The sequence below is a fragment of the Odontesthes bonariensis genome, chromosome 7, assembly GCF_027942865.1.
Source record: "Odontesthes bonariensis isolate fOdoBon6 chromosome 7, fOdoBon6.hap1, whole genome shotgun sequence".
Classification (NCBI taxonomy): domain Eukaryota; kingdom Metazoa; phylum Chordata; class Actinopteri; order Atheriniformes; family Atherinopsidae; genus Odontesthes; species Odontesthes bonariensis.
Genome location: NC_134512.1, coordinates 26,063,279 through 26,080,795, shown reverse-complemented (window position 1 = coordinate 26,080,795; position 17,517 = coordinate 26,063,279). Strand labels below are relative to the sequence as shown.

The 17,517-nt window shown below is 41.1% G+C and overlaps 1 long non-coding RNA gene across 2 annotated transcripts; it reads left to right on the top strand.

Moving 5' to 3' along the window:
• The first annotated feature begins 1,206 nt into the window (after positions 1–1,206).
• LOC142384243 (uncharacterized) lies at positions 1,207–3,395 on the top strand. 2 transcript variants are annotated; one of them, XR_012770042.1, is made up of 3 exons: positions 1,207–1,565; positions 2,077–2,223; positions 2,438–3,395. It is a non-coding gene; the product is annotated as an uncharacterized LOC142384243 (long non-coding RNA). The 2 variants fall into 2 exon arrangements; XR_012770043.1 differs by having other exon boundaries at positions 2,509–3,394.
• Positions 3,396–17,517: the final 14,122 nt, after the last annotated feature.

Genomic DNA, 17,517 nt, shown 5'->3' with positions numbered 1-17,517 from the left:
GCAGACTGGCAGAAAGAAGTCTTGCATTGTGGGATGAGACAATTACCACCAGTGGATGCTCGTGTGGTCGCTCTGTGAGAGCTCTGACATCTGATGGCCACTTCAGAAAACAGTGTAGACATATGATTATTTAAACATTTAAAAAATAATCTTAGAGTACTGACATTAATAAAATTTTCAAAAGTTAAAAGGTTGTGTTTCCTTAAAGGTCCCATGGCATGAAAATTTCACTTTCAGAGGTTTTTGAGCCTTAAAATGAGTTTCTCTAGCCTCCTTTAGTCACCCCAGTGAGTAGAAATTGCGAAATGTATTCACTGAGCAGTACAGCATTTCCTCCGTGTTTTGAACAGAGCGCCTCCAAGTGTCTCGTTGACTCAAGGCTCCTGGCATGACGTCATGCCAGGATAGAGCTCATCAAAATTTCCCACCCCCTCTCTCCGCCACGCCCTCTGTCTCCACCCACTGCTGGTAAACTACCTGTATCTTACCCGCCCAACTCATGTGGAGTAGACCGAGACTCGCCACGACTGAAGACAGTCACAGAAGATACAGCAATGGCTTCCAAACGACTTTACCATGCGAAATGTACTGTGCCAGGATGTGAAGATGAAGAGAAGAATATGTTTCCGCTGCCACCCTCTGTCCCTTTGAAAACGGAATGGCTAATTTCATTTAGAGGGACGGGTGCCCATGCATGTTCCAAAGAGCGTCAGTGTTTGCGCGACACATTTCAGAGGAATGCTTTCACAACTTGGGACAGTACAGGGCAGGTTTTGCCCTACACCTGAAGTTGAAGCCTGGATCAGTGCCAAGCCTTGCCGGTCCATCAGCTACCCACACCGATCAAGTAAGTCATAATTATTTGCTAGCCGCTAGCACTTTATGGGTGACAGCTAACTAGCCAACATTAGCTGTGGAGGTATTTATCCATGAAACCTACGCTGCGCTACAAAACCAATACTCTGTTAAACTGGTTAGATTTGGAAAATTGGTTGTAAAACAAGACATTTGTCTTTTGACCAATACAGCATGAATACTTAGGTAAGCAAGTCTAGTTATGTTCTGCGGCTAGATACGTCTGTTACACGGAAAATGACGCCCGACGATAACAATTCATATTTTGTAAGCCTTTCTTTAGATTGGTGACTTTATATTTTGTAAGCATTTGTTACGGTTTGGTGACTTTTTTTTTTGACGTCAAGTCGTTTCTGCGTCTTTCGTGTGTGATATGCGATCGGGTGTTGTGGCTGGGTGAAGGATGTTTAGCAAACGTTTGCTGACTTCCCTCGAACATACACCATTATGTATCTGTCAATTCGAACACAATTCTGACTTCAAATCTGTCGTGACACGTCAGTTTATCACGAGTGTAATGCTCGGCTTTCGAACCATGAGATGTGTGCTCTCTGTCTGCATCAGGTTCACTCTTCACTGGCCAGCACATCAAGTGCTCACGTCCAGACATCCCGGAGCAGGGATGCTGCCTGCCAGACAGACCCCATTGTCAATAGGACTGCAGCCACACCGAAGAATGTTGTCTTTCTCTATATTGGAATGCTTTGCAGGTGAGATGTTTTACCTTGTAGTTGTTGAAAGTTTTTGTTGTCTGAAATGTCATTATTGAGCCGGGTTTCTCCAGCACTATAAGGCACAAAACACCTAGACCAGGTCCCCTGAAAAGATTGTCTTGTGAATGTAATTTATATTTGATTTACCAAAAAATGTATACTTTTAGGGGGTTTTCAGATCATAGTTCCTATGAAACTTCACAATATATGAAAAGCTTTTTCCAAAATGTTTTATACCTACTTTCAAAAATATTGTTTTATTTGTTACTACCATTAAAAGCAGCATTTAAATGTTTCAAATGCTATCTCAGCTGATATCACTTTCCTGATGCTTGAAATCAGATTTAAAAAAAAAGTAATGAGAACAGCTTCTATAGCATTTTGGAAAAGAGCTTTTCATATGCTCTCCCATGATGATGCATGTGTCTCTACCAGCTAACCCCCACCACCATGACAAATGAAAATTCTGTGAGAAACACCGTTTACACATTGTTTCTTGTTCTTTCAGACTGTACTTGGCGGCGATCCACTTTAATGAAAATGCAAACCGACCACAGGCCCAGACAGCAGACGGTGTACCTCTCTTCAAAATCTCCTTTCCCAAATCCAAGAAGGGAGAGTGCAGTCAAACGTCAAAAGACTAAGCCAACCTTTGGTAAGACCTCAAAAGTTCAAGAATTCAAGTCCAACTACTTTTGCCTTTATCAAATTTACTGAGGTTAATTCCAACAAATAGGAATACAAAAAATGTGAGAAATAGAAATCTAAACAAACATAAATATATATATATAGAACAAATATAAATATATAAATAAACATTGAAATGTACAAATGACTAACTGAAATATACAAATGTTGTGCGTGTACAGTGTGTATGAATGTTCTGTGTGAAAGGGTATGTGGATGTCCTGATGGACCTAATTTTTCACACGTGAGGCAGTCTAAACCCGGTGCAGTGTCCTTCATCATCGGAGTACTCGGCACGGATACGCAGGACCACACAGGCAGGAATGACCACTCTGATCCAGCGACCCAAAAAGCCCCAGCACCACGCCACGAACTGCCTGTAGGCCAAATACCTGAAGCGCCTGGAAGAACAGATAGAAAAAATGACACTTGAAGAGAATGTTGTTGTTCTTCTGTTATTGCTATGTTGTACATATTTACATATTCCTATGGATTATTCTTGATTGTGTTTTAATGTCTTGTAAATAAATCTACAAACACTCTTCATACTGTCTGCATAGTTGAATTATCAGGCTCTGTTGGGTGGGTGTACTGTAAACTCTTATGTATGTGGCTATGAGTGATTATTTTACAACGCTTACCGATGGGTTCTTCTCAGGCGTAAACTGCCAAACAGGTAGATCCAAATGTTTACAGTGTTACCTGAGGGATCTCCATGCAGCATCTATTCTCCCTTTCTGTGGGCATTATCTCGCAAATTCCCCATTGACACCTATTATTTTAAAAAAAAGGCAGTGTAATGATATTCTGTTTTCAGGTAATGCCGGCAAATATAACAATGAAACATCTTTAGTGAGAAGTAAATGAGTTAACATGTGAGCATGGAGAATAATTACATGCTGGTCAGAATACTATCATGTTTTTTGCATGCCATAGGCTACTGTATAACTACATGGGCAACGCACAGCTGGCTGTTCCCAGTGAAGACGGGCTACTAAAAAAGGTGTACACAGAAATATGTGGCATAAGTTTCATTCCGTGTAGTTACACTTTGGATCCAGCACCTGGTCAGGATATGATGAGGTATGTTTTTTTTTTTGTTTGTTTTTTTTGTATATTACAGCATGTAAACCTTTTTGTCTAGAAAACTTGGTTATAAATCGCTCCCCTTATGTCAACACTGGGTGGAGAATCATTTGCATGTTGGCAATGTGTACTATGGGAAATACTTTGGCAGTGTTACTGTTGTACAATGCAAGGCGACATTGAGAGAGTTACTTGGTGTAGAGACTGGAGATGCCAGCAGCCATACTCACTAATGTTAGCACTGCAAATACGTGCCCACATTGCAAAATAAGTTGGGAACTTATACGTTTTGTAAGCCAAAATAATATTTTAGGTAGTCCTGATGTAGTGACTACAATTTCTGCTCTAATTAGGCTACCGTAGGCTAAGCGACTGCTAGTATCTGCGCACCTCAGTGGTTCGGACCGACCCAACTATAAACGTTTCCAGACATAACATTTCAAACTCACCATTCTGAGACGTTTTGCTGAAGGCGCTGCTGATCTGCAGTTTGTTGCTGAACTGCCTGCGCCTCGCTTCAGGGTCCGACTCCGGGTCGAAGGCGAACGGTACGATGGTTTGCTCACCTGCCATTTCTATTTTTTTTTCCTACTAGCAGGCAGCTAACATGCGCGGAGCCAAAACAGAGAATCAGACACGCCCCCATTCAGCCATGACACACCCCTCGCGCTCCTCCTTGCTTCTCATTAGGAAAACAGGGCACTGGAGAAAGCGCTGAAATGCGGCTTTCTTCTAAGTGGCCAAATCTGCGTTTTTCGGGTGAATTTTGAGAAGCCTGGGGGTATAACATCCTGAAGCCTTCGAAAGCCCATTTAAAGCGCCACTACTATACCATGCCATGGGAACTTTAAGATGCGGCAGTGATGCCATTTCATTGGTTTTTGGTCCATGATTTTTATTGCTTGCTTGTATATGGAGACTATAGGTTTCATAGTGGTTGTGGAAGCCTGTGACCATGATGTGACGCAGTATGATAAATGAGAAAGAATCATAGTGTAACGGAGTGGTAAGGACCGGAAAAGTTTTAAACTTTAACTTTCAACGTTCTTCTTGCTTCAAACCAGACAACGCCACCCTGGGATAAGATTGGGAACTACAGCCCAGGGACTGTACAAGAACCCCTTATTTGACCCCCACACAAGTTCTACTGCATTAAACAGGAAACGTGGATTCCGTAACAAAATGACTTTTTATTAACAATATGCACATATAAATATTAAAATAGACACTTAAAATGTTTCCCAACCACTGCACACACAAATCTGTAGACAGGTAAGGGTCCTCGACACAGGGCAGGTGCACCCGGGAGGGGGGAAGTTATACTAAGCCCCCTGTACAGGCCTTGGGTAAGTACACACAAACACGCGTGCTCATGCACACACTAAGTGAAGGTGAATTATGGCACTCACTGCTGGAACACACACGAAGGTAACACTGCAATTCACTGCACACCACGTGACCGGACCCACCACCAGGAGCTAAGAGGACCTCCCTCCGGGATTACCTGCACCTGTTAGCAAAAGAACAAGGGTAAATGAAAGAAATAAAAGGCCTGCCACTTGACCAACAAATAAAGACAAACAAAATCAATAAAGAGACAATTGCGGGATCAACACAAAATACTTGCAACCACCACTGGCCATGCGAAGTTGCTATAGGCGAAAGCCACACTGGTGAACAGTGGCAACAGCAGCAAGCCAGGGACACTGGTGTGTGAGGTCTACACACCCACAGGGAAGTTACAAACAAAAGGAAAATAAGACAAATTAAAATACTCAACTCAATCAAAAGAAATATACAAAATAAACAAATGACTCATGCTCTCACCATTATATGCCAGGACACTCACTTGCACAGACTAATAGTTAACATTCATACACACACATTCACACATTGAACTCGGCCACAGTCGAACACCACTAGCGCAGGTTGAGGCTAGAACTAGCCCCACAATGGGCCGCAACAGCCTCAGAGTGATAACGGGTGACCGGCACCGCGTCACGTGAAGTCGAAGCAATTGCCCGGGTGGGACAAAACAGCAACAATCAGCAGCTACACCCAGGCGCCTACAAATACAGAGCATAATGTGATGTAACTGGGCCATTGTACTAGTTCTAACGGCGTGATGGAAAGTTGAAATGTTATACTCACGTTCCAAAGCAGCAGGAGGAGAGGAGGGAGGCAATACAGGCCGACGAGCAGAAGGAAATTCATAAACCCCAGCTACAAAAATAAAACCTCGTTTAGAACCGAGTCAACAGTCAAACACCTAACAGGTGGTTAGCGTCACGAGGGTGGCCTACCTGAGCCAGAAGGAGAGAGGCTCGGAACCCCGGCAGCTGACAGGGCAGCCGACAAACAAATGATGGCACCGAGCCAGTAGCTACACCTGTACGAGGCGGGGAGCGGCAGCACGCCAAGTTGAGCTTCGGAACAGATTGCAGTGCAAAAAGCAGACCAAAGTGCATGCATGGATGAATGAGGAAAGGCACGTTGACCGTCGGTTCTTCCTCCTAGCTTGCAAAAGCCGGCATCTCAGCTTGAATGATATCAGCTGTGGGATCAGCTGATAGGTCAGCGTGACGTGATGACGCAAAAGCCGGCTTCTCAGCCTTAATGATATCAGCTGTGGGATCAGCTGATAGATCAGTGTGACGTGATGACGCACGTAACATAATGGAAAAGGAGCGTCTATGCCCACCTTGCTACAATAGCATGCATGTACAGTTTTGCAGCTTGGTGAGACAGGTTCCTTCTGATGAAACGAAAACAGTTAAGATTTGGCTTGACCTTCTTACAGATGTGCTTGACTTGACTGCTAAATTTCAAATGTTTGTCTATTATGATGCCTAAGTACTTCACCTCATTCACTACTTCAGTGGATTCCTCCTTAATCCTGACCTGAAATAGGTCATGATCAGGCCTGTTACGCATTGAGATACCGTTTTTTTTACATTAAGAGTAAGATGGGACAACTCAAGCCAAGCCGAGATGTTTGATAAAGCCTGCGTCAAGTGCTCGCCAGCCAGGCTGGGTGTTTTAGTGGACACATGGATAATGGTGTCATCAGCATACATCTGGCAGTTGACACTTGGGCAGCAGCTCGGCAGGTCATTAATACACATAGTGAACAGCAATGAACCAAGCACGGATCCTTGTGGCACGCCCATGCTGTTAGCTAACATACCAGACTTTACCCCATTGACCCTAACACACTGTTGTCTAACCTCCAGATATGATTTAAGCCATTTGAGAGCTTCAGGCGACAAGTTAATTTTTTTTAATTTACTGAGTAGGACACTGTGATTAACAGTGTCAAAGGCCTTTTTTAAATCCAAGAACACTGCCCCTACAACCTTTCCTTTATCCAGCGAAGTTTTGATCTTCTCCAGTAGATAACAATTTGCTGATTCTGTGGAGTATTTTTTTCTAAAACCAAACTGCTGTGGATAAAACAGTTGGTTAGACTCTAAGTGCTCCATTAATTGCTCAGCTACAATTTTCTCTAAAACTTTTGAGACTACCGGGAGGATGGCGATAGGCCTGTAGTTACCTGCTAGGTCTCTTTCTCCTGATTTATAAACTGGAGTAATTATTGCAGTTTTCCAGCTTTCTGGGAACCTATTTGTTTGGATTGATAAGTTGACTAAGTACGTGATTGGCTCTAACAGACAACTCTGATGTTTCTTGATAAATGCAGTATTTAAGTTATGGTTATCCTTTGCCATAGAATTACTCATGTTAGCAATAACCTTTTGCACTTTAACCTGGGTTACTTCTTTTATGTAGAAGGAGTTTGTGTGATCCTGGTCAAAGTCATCACAAGGTGGCTCAGTAGATTTAAAATGATTTGCTAAGTCTTTCACAGACTCAATAAAAAAATTATTAAAACCATTTGCAATTGACTCATTACTAGTAGTGAGTTCATCACATACATTCAGGCAGTTTATCTTTGGGTGCTTACGTTTACTTGAGTTTGTTAGTCTGTTTATGTGTTGCCATAATTTAAAACTATTGCCATTGGCCTCTTCAATGAGTTTGTAAAAATGCCTAGTCTTTGCTTTCCTCAGCTCAGACACTACTTTGTTCCTCAAACTAGTATAAATAGAATGGTCAGTATTGGTTTTAGTCATTAAAGACCTTTTAAGAGCTAAATCTCTATCTTTGATGAGCTGAAGGATGTCACTATTAAACCATGGAAGAGACTTTTTCTTAGGTTTACTTTTCCAGGTTTTTGTGTGCTTGCTAGTTATGTCATGCAGGATAGATGCAAAAGTGTTTGCAGTATGGTCTATATCTGGTTCTATAGTTGCCCTTTCCCAGTTGACTTCCTTCAGATCATGTTCAAACTCAGCCAATTTGGACTTAGGAATACCAGTTGTTAAAGTGTGATTTTCCTTTTTGGTATGATAGATTAGGCGTTTTTTTAGTTAGCTTTCTTATAATCAGTGTCATGTTATGATCTGAGAGGCCAGTAATAAGATTGAACGTTTTTATTACTCTCTCTGGCCTATTTGTGAAAATCAGGTCTATAAGGGTTTCACTCGTTCTAGTAACTCGTGTAGGTCTATCAATCAACTGTTTGTATTTAAATTTACCCATAGTTGATTTAAGTTTCGTCTTGCCCCTTTTGTCTATCCAATTAATGTTAAAGTCCCCAAACAACATACATTCACAAGAATTTTCAACAATAGACAGAAGACTTTCCAGATCCTTGTAGAAATTTATATCATGAGATGGAGGATTATAAAGCACAACTATATAAAATTTCATGTTTGGTGAGAGAATAACATTAAGTCCTAAACTCTCCAAATTCACATTCAATTCAAGTTCAAGTTTTAGAATTCCCTTCCTTAATATGCAAACACCGTCCAGCGTTAGTCGTAAATTTAACTTCAGTGCATTGACATGGTAGAGTTACATCAATTCATGAGGCATCCACGAGGTCAGTGAGTGAGGCAACAAGCATCTTTATATTTTCACCATCAGTAGGGGGACGCCAGGGACCAGTCTTTCTGTTTTAGGAGAAGAGGAAATCACGCTTGTTTTTTAAATTCTTTCACTCTTTCTTTTTTTCTTTGGGACTCCTTGGTCGATAAATGAGGGCTATTGGTTGGAACATCTGGAAAGGATTTGCCTGTTTCTCATCATTTGTTCGGCTGGGAAGCTTGGCTTTTAGTCAGGAAAGCACAGCAACAGTCCAAGTCACATCAGCTGAGAATCAAAGAGGTGGGAGGGAGCAAAAGGGCATGCAATTACTCACTGGAACCATCAACGCTTAATGAGTCAACATGAGAAAACACATTAGAGACAAAAGGTTCCCAGTAGTTACAAGAAACAGTTCTTGATCTGAGCAAACCAAGCATCAGTGAAGTTTGACCAACATATTTCTGCCTTGCAATCGCGCAGAGCAGTTATGAATACTGCAGCTATGAATACTGCAGTTATTCTGGGATGTATTTCTAATATTTCATCAGCCCAGTTAATCTATTCAACAATCAAGAAAACTTTAGAGAAACTCTCGGTTCTTTCTTTCTTTTCCCTTTTTGTCTGTCTGAGAAAGACACAATAATAATTTAAAAGAAAAACATTTCTCAACCAAGTAAAAAATGTAAAAAAAGGGATAAAATACATTTCAGCAACATGCTGTCGAAAATAAATGTTCACATGACTTACTGAGTGATTCCTAGAAACAAACACAAATACATCTTTAATCCTTGGCAACCATAACACACTTAATACCCCTGTAACATAAACACGTTTGACAGAGTCCAACTGTTTCCACCTGTTGCACAGAGTGTCTTGGGAGTCGTTCACTGCAGGAATCCTGGCTCAGCGGAGATGCCGTTCGGCCTCACATGTTCTCATTGGTAGGCCAGTTGGAGCGTTCGCGTGTCTTCTTAAATGTTGACTAAATCAAAACATATGGGAGAAGACCAATCTCTATGAACAAATGGGAACCAAACAGAATCCCATGGAAGTCTACAAGGCAGACACACATCAAAGTTACACCAACGGAAACAGTTAAGAGTGATGTTAATCACGCTCTCACACTTGGATTCAGTGTGTACCACCAGCACGAGGAAAAACCTTTTAGTAGTGAAATAGACTGCCTTATGTGGGACTATCCTCAGTAACGTGATCATATTCATAAGTTTAGGTGTCATCACGTACACCTGACTGATATGAGTGTTTAAAGTTCTTTTTTGTTTGTTTTGGTATCTAGCACTGTACAGACAGAGTAAGACAATGCAAACAAGAACAGAGTAGGATGTTTGTATGAAGCGATGCTGTCGAGGGTGGCCGTGATGGGCCAATAGTAAGCTGACCTGTTTTGGAATAACCAGGTTCAAGTGGGTCTGTAAAGCCTCAAAGCAGGTATTCATTCAAAATGATCCATCCATTCGTCTTTGCGTTGCTCTTCCTGCTGCCTCATTTTACACGCTGATACAAAAAAGCCTTTGTTGCAAATCCAGCACACTTACCGGTACTTTTTTTTTCTTTTTATCGGTTTAAATTTTTCTTTCATTTGAACTTCTTACCCTGCTGCACCACTTCTCTGGTTCTCACTGGGTGAGCAGTACAGAGTAACGTGGCCGAGACAACACAAAGACAAACAGCAATAAGTACGTGACTGATACAACAGGGGGACTATAGTGTATTTTTTTTAATTTGTAAAACAAAAGAGAAGAAATTTACCACATTGTCGCAATGTTTGTTTGGTAGAAAGATAGTAAAAGGGGGAGAAAACCTGAACCCTTTCTATTTGACAAAATAAGCCACTCTGGTATGGAATAAAAAACAAATATATACCTCTTACATTTCAAAAGTGTTAACATTAAAAATGTGCTGTAAAATGAGACTCTCATTTAACTTCAAGTGTTTATTACAGTGCAATTCAGATTGTCCAGGTGACCCTCTGGATTTATACTTCATTTTTCTAGATTATAAATAGATTAGATATAAATTATAAACCATCATCAGGGGCACATTTTGATTCCAACCCGAGCGATACTCTCCTGTGTGCTAATAAAGAGGCAAAGGCAACCTATCCCTTCTTTCTTTTTTTGATTCTTTGAAGGTCTGGCTCATAGATAGTCTTTAAACAAATGAATAAATAGAGCAATAAATCGATGTTCTCTAACCTGAGGGAAATTGTTGCTGTCTTTGATGAATATTTAGAAAAAGTAAACCCTGACTATTCAGTTCAGTTCAGTTCTTTGATACTGTATTCATTTTATAGCTGCAGTATAAATAATTAGTGCTTTTATAAACGGAGGAAGTCTATAATGTGCCAACAACAAAAAGACCTTGCTCTGGTGTTTGAAGTGACCAGGTTCTGGTGGCTCTGTAAAGCTTCAAAGCAGATATTTAATGCTAAACGATCCACCCATTCGTCCTTGCTTTGCTTCTCCTGGCTTCAAATTTTTCATGTATTCACTGAAAAAAAACAACCTTTGCTGCAAATCAAGCACGCTTACTGATTTATTTATTTTTTTTGTCGGGATCCAGTTGGACTGCAGTGTTTGATAAATATTCTTGTTTTCTTTTATTCAGTTCCCGAGTACAATAAAACTTAATTTACTTTGAAAGCAAAGTTTCTGTTTTCCTTTCATTTAAATATTCCTTTTCGAACAAACCCAATATGTCAGTACTGATTACCTCAGTCTCGGCGTTCTTTGCTCTGTGTTGCCCTGCCGTGTTTCCTGTTGCAGGACAAAATGTTTCCAGGTAACATAAATCGCTCTCTGAGACTGCACTGATACTCGGTGTTTAAGAAAAAAGGAGGTTTTTCTTGAAGCCTGCACGGTGGTGTGGTGGTTAGTACTCCTGATTCGAATCCCGGCTGGAGCCTTTCTGTGTTTGCATGTTTTCCCCGTGATTCTAAGTCGACTCTGAGTGAGTGTGAGCAGGTTTTGTTAGCCTCCGTGTGGCCCTGTGATGGACTGTGAGCCAAATAAAGATGGGTTGATGTTAGCATTTTGAGCTCCTCTTAGAGAAGCTCACAGTGATGGTATGATTATTATTATTTGGTATTAGATTGAATCATTTAGTTAACTTCAAAATGATTCAAGCAGAATTCTAATTTACTCTGCAAATCACCTTGTGAAATATTTGCTCGTAGGTCAGCAAAAAACTTTGGAGGGAATATTTACACTTGCTTCACCAGCTGCGGCTCTTACCATTTAAAACAACCTACCCTCAAGTACGAAGGCTGTGGTTGACGTCGAGCCAGAGGAAAATCATCAAAATTTAATACTATGTGCACAAGCTTGGAAAACAGAACTTCTCTTTTCTTTCTTTAACCGACAACCGCTGAGTCAGGAAGGTGACTTATCTTACGTAGAGGCCCCTTGTCCATGCTTTTCACTTAAAATATCAGTCTGCTCTTAAACAATGAAAGGGTTTGCTGCTTTAACATCATGTACATATGGACTACCAGCAGAGTAGCATTGTTTATTGTTAAGAATGTTGCGGCTCAGCATAGCTGCGCACACTTGGATGCCACAACTAATGACAAGTTGATCCAATAGCGCAACGCCTCCCCACCAGAGGGATTTTCAACCCTCTTGTCAAAAAGCGTTTTCATCAGACATTTCCTCAGATGCATTTCAGTGGTGGTCTGTTGCTGCAAAGTCGTCGCATTGCTAATTTTTTCCCTACTCCCCCACACTCTTTTCATGAGATGAAACTTCACGTCTTGGTTCATGACTTCAATGCCATTATTATCTGTTCAAATCCACGCTAATCTCCAGAGTGTACAGTAGGAATGCCTTTGCAAAAACAAACAGCCGGGGATTATGCCTCACGTAAGGCTGCTGTTCTGGAAAAAGCCGGTGTGCTGGGAAATGCGACTGAAAGATGTTTTATGTCAGTGGAGGGTGAAAATATGAAGTGACAGGCTTGGATCGAAGAAATTGTTTCAGTCCTCTGGGTTCCCACTGAAATAGGCTGCAGTGAGGGTAGTTCAGTAGTAAAATGAAAAATACCTGTTCGTCGTTTAAAATGGTGTCTTGCTGCTTCAGACCTTCTTAATGAGTTTAACCTGCAAAGTGTTTCTCAGCAGTTATTAGTATTTAAATACTTTTGAGGAAAATACACTATATTACTTTATGATAATTTGAAACGGTGTTGGCGACAGTACAGAAACATTTCTAAAGATGATCTCAACTTATTTTCTGTTTAAAAGTGAATACCCACACACCCTTCAAGAGACAGGGCAGTTTGGCACCCAGCTTTGTCCTTAGAACAACATTCTCAGGCCTGCTGAGGTAATAGCATGTTTGACTTGGAGGCATTTCTACCCCAGAGTACATGCTTCGTTCACTCAAAATCGAATCGTAGGTTATTATTCAAGAGTAATGAGTCTGCCGTTATGCCTGACAGTAATTTCCTTTCAAAATGCACATTTCTCATTAAATTTGATAAACTTTAAGGTAAAATTTTGGACCTATATTGCCCAAAACGCTATTTCTGCTACCTTTTTAGGTTCATGGAGTTTGTTTGTAGAAAATTTCATGCATATAAGCACACACACAGCTGCTGTCTGGTATTTAATTTGACGCTGCTTTTACCCCCTTATTAATAACACTGACAGCTCGGCGAACACTATACCAAAAGCTCATAGCAAAATACTGATGGGCATCAGCGCTTGGAGATTTTTCCAAAAAATGAAAAATACATATCATTAGGATTTAACCATAGAAAACTGAGGGTAGAATTGCTATAATTGTAGGATATCCACTCATTCCCACGCATACAAATATCTCCATGACAATTACATTTGGCAAAAAAGAATGGGGACAACCTTAACTTAGACGTATATGTGTGTGTGCTGGGATCTTATTCCAACTACATGGGGCATTAATATGCTGTGACAGACTCAACTATTCTAACACAAGTTTACTACATAAAGACATAAAGACATTTTAGGGTGATCCACACAAACACAATTACAATTCTGTTTAAATTTGTTTTCTTTCGTTTAATGTCTGACATATTTCAGAAGAAAGACCCAACAGTTCCGTCTTGAGCAGGGACAGACTCATATTGGGAAAGAAAAAGGACACACCTTGATCAGGCCTGTCGTAGGGCTAAAATATGTAAGCACTCAACAACCATTGTTGCCAATTCCGCTTATTATATGCGACTTTGGGCTTGTTTTTCTGTAAAGTCTCTTGTACATCTCGTCAGTCGCAGTTGCAGGTTTTAGGGCTTGTTTTCTAAAGTGTAGTCGCTTATTGCTTTGCTGCCTCTCTCACAGCTCTCCAACGAGACACACGAATGCGACAGTTTGTCCTTTTCCATGACCCGTCCACGCTCCCTTTCTTTGCAATCGCCCACACCCACACTCTCATGCAGCTCAACGACAGAGGGAGCCAGACAGATACAGAGAGTGACAATGAGCGGGAAAAAGTTGGGAAAATATGGAAAGAAATATAGCAAAGAGTGGGAGAAAGAAAGAGGATTGAAAGACTGGATACGACCTCAGGTGGGAGATAACACGAAGGCGTTCTGTCGATTCTGTAAATGTGAGAAACGTGCTCACCGGGCTGATTTAATACAGCTTGCTGGCCCAGAAAAGCACAAAAAAACTACTCCTTCCTCGTCCACCAGGCTTACAGAGATTGGTTTCACATCCTCAAAACCAAATGAGACAAAACAAGCAAATGAGTGAAAGATTGCCACTTACGTAGCCTGCCACACATCAATCAGTGCTGTGGATCAGCTAGGTGAACTAATTGGATCTACCTCGACTGACAAAGAAATCAAAATACACCGGACCAAATGCACTGCATTAATAAATCATGCAATTGCCCCATGTATGTCATTCAAAGTTTTTCTGTTTATCGTCAGTTTGCTTTTATTTATGCCTAATGCATAGCCTATGCACTTTTCTTTGTTTTATCAAAGTTTAAAAAATTAAGTTATTCAAAGTGTTTATGAGGACTGTGTTTACTGTTGATTTACAGAAAACAAAAATAAATGTTTGTATTTATACAGTTATCAAGAGGCCTCTCGTTACGTGATGTGGGAGGTCACCTGTTGGCTTTTTTTGGGCTTGTTTTCTTGGAGCTGGTTGCTTGTTTCTGTCGCGATGTCTGGCAACACTGTCAGAGACGCTGTGAAAGATAGTTAGAAGTTGAATCTTTGTACCCTATTTTTTTCCTGAAGTTTTGCATACTTCTATGAATGCTAATAATAATTCAGGGTGTGTTTGACAGATTTACTATACTCTCATGGAACATTCGGCAGACCAGGTTGCAGTATGTCAGCTACCTAACTGCAGAAGGACGAGAGGCTTCATCAAAACCAGATTTTCTGTCATGGCCACATTTCAGTGTTACAGTCATTAATCTTCACCCTACGTTCTGTCACCAATCTTCAACACAAAGCACAAATCTGAGGCTAAGATCATGGCTTTTTTTCTTGGCTTATCTTAATTTAATGGTAAATATCAAATATCTATGATATTGTAGTCAAATACTTACTGGTTATTCAGCGAGGGAGGATTGTACATTTTATTTTGGTAGATTGCACCGGCAAAATTCCGGCAAAAAAGTGAAGAGCAGGCTTGTTGTTTCCTGATGTGTGCTCAAATGATCAGCTGTCACTAGACTTTTGATTTAACATCAACAAGCTTATTCGTTAAAGCATAAAAAGTAAGTAAGGACATTTTAAAAGGTACCTGTCAGGGTGTCTTAGTTTTTGACCGTGTTAAAAACATCTTCTCCCTTTTAAAAGTTGGAAGCTGTTCTAGACTGTTTTCACCAGAGCATACAGGTCAGTCAACACGTGACGTTGCATTGTGCACACGCCTCTCTGCGCAGATTGTGGTGGATAGACAGATGATGTGCACTGCTGTTCCTTTACTGTCAGATGAAAGGCCAATCTAAATGGAAGCATGCCTCAGATGATGAAGTGGACATGAGCCTGGCATGTCATCCTGAATATCCGCAATCCTTTTTAATCCGAGCCTCCTCACGTCAAGCATCATCCCAGATGAGCTGCCTGAAGGAGGCAGCAGCTGTGTTCGGTGTAAGAGGGCAACAAGTAACCACAGGGAGCCATTTGGCTTTTAAAGCCCTCTCATCAGGAAAACTTCATACCCCTTCCTGCATCTACTGTGCAGTGTCAGCTTACCCCCGTTTATGTGCTAATTGAGCAATGGCTGTGCCAAATTTAGCAGAGGCAACATTGAATATGCTTAAAGTGGGATTGTGAAGTGGACTCTTGGGCCTCTCTTAGCCTGCACTGAACAGCTCAGCCACACAGGCAAAACTAGTTTTTAATATTGCGATTTTGATAAGTGAAACCTGGACGTCGTCTTCGTGTTACTCAGCTGACTTTTAGCATATAACACACACAGGGGCTATGCAGGAACGCCAAGTTAAAGGGTCATTAAGGGTTGGAATTGATCATGAAATGGTTTATTGGGAGGTAATGACAGAGGAAGGAAATCACCTGACCTGCTGTTCTAAATACTGGGGCTGGCCTTTACTCAGGGTCATGAAGAGGAAAGAATGTGTATCATACTCTTTGTAGACATTCCTGCTTTTCTTTGCTGTGAATGGTGAACTGACACCAGAAAAAGGGAGTCTTCTTCATTCATAGCTGCAGTAAACAACTTTCCGGCCAAGTTTCTGGTATCATTCTCAAATCTACAGTCTTAAGCAATGAATGACAAAATATTATTTTTGTCTGCTTGCCAAGTTTCGATCTCTTTATCCCACTTAGGCTTGATCTGCAGGGGATAGATAATGGCATTATCCCTGTTTAAAGATACCTTCTTCGAAATCAAATCATCACATATTTCAGAGCTCTGATTGACCCTTTAGTGCTTTCATTTGAGCTGATATAAGATGTGTTTTTGATGCTTAGCTCTACAGCGTGTTTATTAAAAGAAGACCTATGAAGTTCGTATGTGGGCTCAGTGCACACAAATGCAGCATTACAAGCAGGATTTTCCCAACACGGCTTGTACATTTATCCAACATTCAACATGGTCTGTTGTCAACTTTAAATTCCCTGTGGGAATTGGTGCCGGGTATACCTTTACTAATTAAAAGCATCTGACATACGCTTTCAGTTCATGGGGACTGTGGGACTCATGTTTATGAGAGCACACAGGAGCAGATTTAAGGAAAACTAAGGGTCTGGTTACACGGAAACGTTTTTCACTGTAACCGATATTTTTGCTTATCGTTTGGCTGTCGCGGCCACACGGAGCCGGCGTTCCCAGTACCCCAAAACGATATTTTTGGAGAACGGGTTCCAGAGTGGGAAGATCTAAGAACGCCACCGTTTCGTTTCCATTGTTACAGCCAGAACGGATTTGTTTACATCTGCGTCACAGCCACATGGCCAACGCCAGTGACGTATACACATACGTCAGTGACCAGAACAAAAAGCGGCTTCCATTCAAAATTCGGAAGAAGAAGACAACAACATAACAAGGACAGACAGCGATCATCATGGACCCCACAACATTGATAGCAGCACTGCTGCAGACACTGCTAACTACAGCGGCGTTGTTGAAGGAACAACGTGAGCTTTGCGCTGGTAGAAGTAGGGGCGTACACGCATGCGCATTGCTTATTCTATTGTTCTGGTGTAACCGGTGGGGGTGGCTTACAGCGCACCTAGAGATGTTTCGTGTGTACTGCATCGTTTTCAGCAAGCGTGGCGTTGCTATCTGGACCTGATATCTTTACAGAAGCTTTCCTGTGTGGTCGCAATCATTTTCGTACCCGTTTTCAAAAAAACCCTCGTTTCATTTTCGTGTAGCCGTAGCCTAAGATAGATGTTGGTGAATTGTGGCATATTGGTCTTTAATTTCCAAAAGTCCCAAACAAATGGTTTGTCACATGATGTACTTCTACAAGTGTGCTGTTAAAGCGGAGGCTCTGACAAATCCCTCCTTTTTAAAAAACAAAACAAAAATAACAGATGCCTACTCGAACCTGATGGTTATCCCACCCTTGTTTCATTTGATCCTCTTTATCTGCTTTCAGGTCTTGTGCAAAAATCTGATGATGATTTAAATCATGTTTGTATGAAATAAACAGAAATTTAAAGGCTACGTCTTGTGCATGCAGTTTCAACGTGTGCACTCTACAAGTGAGCTCATTTCCACCGTGTAATCTTTGTCTTTTCTGTAAATAGCTGGCATAAG